Genomic DNA, 6,780 nt, shown 5'->3' on the forward strand with positions numbered 1-6,780 from the left:
GATCTGAAAGCGCATCTTTTTGAAAATCACCTAACTGACTCACCCAAATGTAGCTGTGGTTACCACACCGAGGACGTGGACCATTACTTCTTTAAATGTTCGCGTTATCAGGACGAACGCTCACAAATGTTAACAACACGCGTATATTTCATCCAATGAATGCATCAAAACTCATGTTTGGCGTACAAACTTTGAACTACGAAGTTAATTGTAAGCTTTTTCAAGAAGTTCAGTTATTTATCAAACGAACGAAACGATTTAATGTATAACAATCAATTAACCAGGACATAATAGCACCCCTCAAAGCATTTCAATATCAAGTTGAAAGGAAGATTATGGTCGAGCTGGTCAGGGTTTTTGCAAGCATGTGTATCTTTGTCCTTTATTAGGATGTTATATTTTTATTATTAGTTTGTTTTTTTTCTCTTTTTGTCTCATTCGTCCAATATTAAGTATCCACAAACTTTCTATTAGCCACTTACTCTGTATAAACAATTTTGTTATTAAAACAGGCTGATTTATTTTGATTCTACATTTTATTTGTTAAGTATGCACATACAACATTGGACTACCAAATTACCTGTATCTTGGCATACCCATCTTGTTAACCTTTACAAAAAACTGTCATAATGGAGAGGGCCCTTCGATGATGTTGGTATAACTCTAGGCCCAATCCATTTGTATACATGTACCTCAAACTGTCTATTATATGTAATTGTTTGTAAATGAATGTGTATATACAATAAAATATGTTTAAACTAAACTAACATGCAATTCTCTAATCACGCCTTTTAATTTCCTGAATCGCTTAAATTTTTCAACATCGCTTCTTTCAATGTTTCTTTGTTTATTTGCTGTTAAATACGTTTTTAATAATGCTTATGTCTATGTCTTAAATTTTTTGTTAAGATTCGGATTGCAATCCTAGCTACATTACTAGACGTTTAAATTTCAAATGTATCATAAGAATATAACAAAAGCAGACGTCAGTACTTCATTGTATGATAGTGATGTATGTATGTATTTACTTTATTCTTACGATTATTTCACAATTTACACAATAACAAGAAAAGCTGCATTTTCCAATTTTATTATTCATCAATAATATCATCATAAAATATCTGGATTCATTTTAACCAGTAAAATCGATTTCAAGTCTTAACTGCGTTCGACCTTTTACCAGAGGTTAGAGGCAAAAACGGTAGTCCCTATGTACATGTGGTAGCCGTTGTATAAAGAAAAGGTGTCGAATAAGCATAACGTTTATTAAATTGGCGTTATATCTTCTATAAAATCCTTTAGCTGTGAGATAAAATGTGATACGGTCAGTAATAACCTAGCCTTTCAAATACAGACGCCGCAGGTAGAAAGCATATTCGATTTCAAATTACCGGATGGCTCGAACTGTTTTCACACTACCGGTCACAATTTACACGAGTTCTTTTGCTCGAACTCGATTCGGGTGGGTCGTATTAAGATGTTAACCGATGAGGAGCGCTTGATCAAACGCACGCCATAAATACAAACGTGTCATCCACTGAATCGTAAATTGATTTGAGCAAATGGTAGAATTTTGTATAAAATCTTGCCTTTTGTAGATGCAGTATTATTTGATGTGGCTGCATCACACTATGTCCAGTGGAAAACTTGATTGAATAGACAAATGTACATCTTTATGACAACTCATTAACAAAACACTGCCTAGCATAATGTTTTTCTTAAAAAAGCGAATACATAAATACATACATTGCTGTTTACATTTCAGCGTTGTGTAAATAGTGTTAAAGTCTTTATAACGCTCAAAATCAACGAAACTTTCGTTTAGTATTTCGTAAAATAAAGTTAACACCTTAGCAATCAGTGTTCCTTATAGCAATAGCCAAAATTTCAACGCTAGGTGTGGTATGATTACATAGATTTTTGTAGATACAAAATGCTCGTTTTTATTTATTTGTGGCCACAATTAATTCCCGCGAATATATATATTCATACGACACAGAACACCAATTTAGTGTTCATGTGTCGTATGAATAGATATGCAAAACAATAATAAAAACGAGCATTTTGTAATTACAAACATCTATTTTACCAGACCACATCTGACGTTGAATTTTCGGCAATTGCCATAAGGAACACTGACTTTTAATTGCTTAATTTTATTTTAAGAACGATTGTACGAAATTTTCCTTGATTTTGAATAGTAATGTTACTTTAATGCATGCTTGTAGTGCTCTTTCTAATGTAGTACGGGTCAATTTGTTATCTCCCTTTTTCATATAATACACATGCTACTTTTTTGTGGAAATTCTGCCCTATCTCTTTCGTTAGTTCACCCATGCAGGCTGATTCAATAGTTGTATCCTATCATAAAAAGGCATTGACCCGATGCAATATTTTCATTGGTCATTCAAATTTAACTGCTCATTTTATTATGAAATTACTGGCATTTTCGTAGACCGTCTAGTGTACGTAAGTCCATCCTCGTGTTTTTTTCAAACCAGGTCTTTTCCGTCATTGACTATATTGGTCGATGTCTACAATAAAATGGATATAAACCACCATTGACTTGATTTACCATGTGTCCCTACACCCACGCCCACTACATTTTGCGCCCAACGGGGACAGACGTGCGACGGAAGGAGCAGGTTGGCGGCTGGACCAGGTTTTCGGAGGGCTGCGAGGTTGGAAACACGTTCGTTTAGGTCCGAGGACCGTTTCGGCAGGACCTCCAGTACTTTCGGCAAGGACAGCTTAATTTGTGTATTGAATATGCACTTTCTCGTACGAGAAATCCTCGTTTTTCAGTGTTTATGTAACTTTTGGTAACACCACGTGACTTTATACTTTTTAATTGTGAATTTCGTCACCAGTAATTCCTGTAACAATGATCTGTTGACGTTTTGTGTTGCGGATGTGTTAATGTATTTTTTTTTCCTTAAACATGTGCGTTTAGACTGACCAAGTAAGTCTATTATATCAACTTCTTGTATTTTAATATGTATGGCGCACTATTTATTACGTTTGCTTTGGTATCAAATGTAAAAATTACGTACGCCAACACGTTCTGTATTTCTGTTCGGTTTTATTAGTCTTTGAGAATATTATATTTATTTTAAACATGAGAATTTTCTGTAAGTATTTAAGAAACGTTTGTTGCTAAGTTAATCTTTGAAAATAATTTTCAGTTCACGGTTTTAATAGATTTGTAATATGTTTTCGTGACCGCTAGATTTCATTCATTTGCCGTAAGGGTAAATTACAAATAAGCATCGACATGCTGTAGTTAATTTGTGGTTTTGACTACTTGTATTTTTTGTTAATAGTAGTTAAATTATAGATATTTTTAGTGTTGTAATAGTTAGGCAATTAAAAAGTATTTGCATATATAGTTTGTTTTAATCGTGACATCGAACGTGTCATTGTATATTTCTATTTAAGTGTATACGCTTTACCAAATTGCCATTTAATTATTAATAAAAATTATAAGATTATTTAAAATAATGATATATTTTGGGCATTGAGGTTTTGGTTTAAGGGTTAACCAATTTTGATGTTATTGTGAATATTGGTACATATCAACATATCTTTGAAATGATATTTTGACTTATGACATTTTCTTTCTAAGTATGTGTCAAACAGTCCAGTAATTTGGTTTGTCATTGATAGTTCAGAAATTCATTTTCAATATTCTAAACTTGATGCTGTTTTAAATGGTGAAGTATTTTTCCACATTTCTTAAGGGTGTTAATGCGTTGTGAAGTTGTGTGTTTGTCAGTGTGTTTTTTATGTACTTTCCGATGTGTTATCAATCCCAAAAATGACTTTTCTACATTTTTCTTGCATGTTCGTTTTATGGCCAAAAATGAATGTATGGGTAATTTATTAGTGAGAATTGTTAAATATGGGAGGTCATATTGCCATTTGTTAATGTTGGTTGATTTAAGTATGTCAAATCATGCTTTCAGCTACATACATTTTTTTGTTGTTCTGTGAACATCAGTGCAAACTATTTATACAATAATTTTGAATATGTGTGCAACTTTACACAATTGCAACAATATTAATAGCTTTATTCATGTGTCATTAATCATGACCATGTTAACCATTATTTGGTAATGTAATTCCAAGATGATTTAATAAATCCAAATATTCTTGTTCAGTAATAATGCACATATTACAAACGTACATCACAGAGACGTAAACTGTATTCTCTGTGATGCGTTTTAAATGTATTGTTTCTTTGCATATGTGTGCAAATTAACACATTTTCCTTTTAATTAATTTGTACTTGTGTCATTAATCATGGCTATGTAAATCCCTATTTGATAAGGTCATTGAATGTTGATCAAAATAAATATGTGAATGAGTAAGTCTACAAATGTTACTTACATGTGAGGTCTCTTTAAAGAGACATATGCTGTGTTCTCTATGATGTGTTATTGATGTCTTGTTTTCCTTGCCTATTATTTGAACTTTTGATTGTCTATGTGTTTAATGTTTAATGTTGAGACCAATAGAGATGTGTTTTAGGTTGAATGTGATCGTAAGGTGTTTATATTTTCGAATCTGGGTGTCACGTTTTCTTAGAATTTTTAAAAGTTGAAACTATTCATTTAAATTAAAATTTATACTTCTCATATTGCAGAAAGTTGAGTAATACTATATCGACATTTTTCTTTGTTTTCTATTTAGATTGTAGTAGGAAAACGTGTGCAGCTTTGTGTTTTACTATTTTAAATGGACATCAAGATGAATCTTGTCAATTTTGCAACTTATATATTTGTGTTTGTATTTTCTTTAGTTAAGTAACACTTAGTGTGTTACTTCAAAATCAATTTCTAATGTACTGTATTTTATTATACTTAAACATTTTCAAATCATCTCTCTCAATTTAGGTGGTTTTTTAATGACTTACATTTTAAAATGACTGGAGACATTTAGAAAAAGAGGGGAACTGTGTAGTACAGGTCAATTTGTTATCTCCCTTGTTCATATAATACACTTTTTACTTTTTTGTTGAAATTCTGTCCTCTCTCTAGTGTTCGTTCACCCATGCAGACTGATGCATTATTGTTATGTCCAATCATAATAAGAAATTGATCCGATGCAACATTGCCATAGGTCATTCAAATGTTACTGCTGATTTCATAATACATTTACTGACCACGTTGGCATTTGCCAATACCGTCTAGTGAACGTAAGTCCATCCTCGTGGTTTTATTCCAACCTGGTCTTTTCCGTCATTGACTACATGTATATTGGACGACGTCTACAATAAAATGGATATAAACCTCCATTGACCAGATTTATCATGTGTCCCACACCCACTACACTAGCATGACCCCGCAAATGTGCTTTGTAAAAATATTTGGATTTAATTATCATTTAGTGTATGGTATTTGTTGTATTCAATGTTTAAGATTAATACAAAAATAGTATTAAGTTGGTTTATATAAGTTCAAAAGTAGAAAGTAGTACGGGGTTATGGCAGTATAAATACTCTTCGACTTGAGATGTAAATGCAGATTATTGTTAGAAAACAGAAGTTTATTAGAAATCGGTAACTAGAATTTTGGATGGACTTCGACTGTACATTATTACTACTACCCATATTTTAAAGTGTGTATCCATACTATAAAGAAATATAGATTTGGACAAGTTGCTATGTTGACGTGTCTTCATGACATGCAGAATTAAAGCGAATATATACGATGTATACGATTTCTATGACAACATTTAACTGTCTAATACCACCATGTAATTATATAAATCAAAACTAGCGTTCTTCAATGAAATTTGAAGCGTCCATAACAACACGTTAAATCGTATTTGTTGCAGAAAAAAAAACTTTTGTCAAAGTGTCCTTCGAACTTATCAGCACATACTACTAGGGAGTTCTCATCATTGTTTATGAACTGTGTAGTCTGTTTTATTGATAATAAAATAGTTATATTGATGTTGCATTGAAGTACTATTTTATTACTTATTCTTCTGCTTATTTGCTTTTCTATTCTTAACATTTATACTATTTTGAAAAAAACAATAACACATGTTCAATCGTACACATTCGCTGTAAATAAAAAAACACGTCGTTATCATAACTTTTATTCCTGTGAATATTTAAACGGCAAAAAAAACTTGGATTATTTTGATCATGTTTGTGGATAAGTCATATGCAATTTTAAAAAAGCATACTGCATTGTAATATCTAATTGAACGAACGCTAAGAAAGTCATACTGGTATAATGCTTTCTTTTATCAGGCAATCATCGTCTCCTTCGAGAGTGAAGAATCCATACGTCTATCAAAGATAGCCACTATTTTATTTCATTGGCACATATCTCGCTAAATAAGCCAGCGTGTCACTATGGATATTTTATCACTAAGTATTGTATCAGCAACTAGCACGAACTTCTGAACCCTATGTTCAATAGATCTTTTCAGGGAATGTATCAGGTCATAAAGTGCAAATATAATTATTCTTCAATTACCAGATAATAACCGGTATTCTGTCATAAAATTTCCATCTCGTTTTTCAGTAAAATCTCTTGGGAGACGACATTAATTTTACAGCACATGTTAGACACATACAGGAAGAGAACATGGGAACATTAAAAATACTAATATAGACAACACAATAAAAACATACACAATTACGTTTCCAAAATAGAAAGAAACACTTTAGATTTTTGTAATGTCTGATATTAGACTTTTGGCTTTTACATTTGTTAAGCATTGAAGATATAAAAAAATGTATCAGGCAACGTTATATCAGGCAGA

Source organism: Dreissena polymorpha, unplaced genomic scaffold, assembly GCF_020536995.1.
Source record: "Dreissena polymorpha isolate Duluth1 unplaced genomic scaffold, UMN_Dpol_1.0 chrUn082, whole genome shotgun sequence".
NCBI lineage: Eukaryota > Metazoa > Mollusca > Bivalvia > Myida > Dreissenidae > Dreissena > Dreissena polymorpha.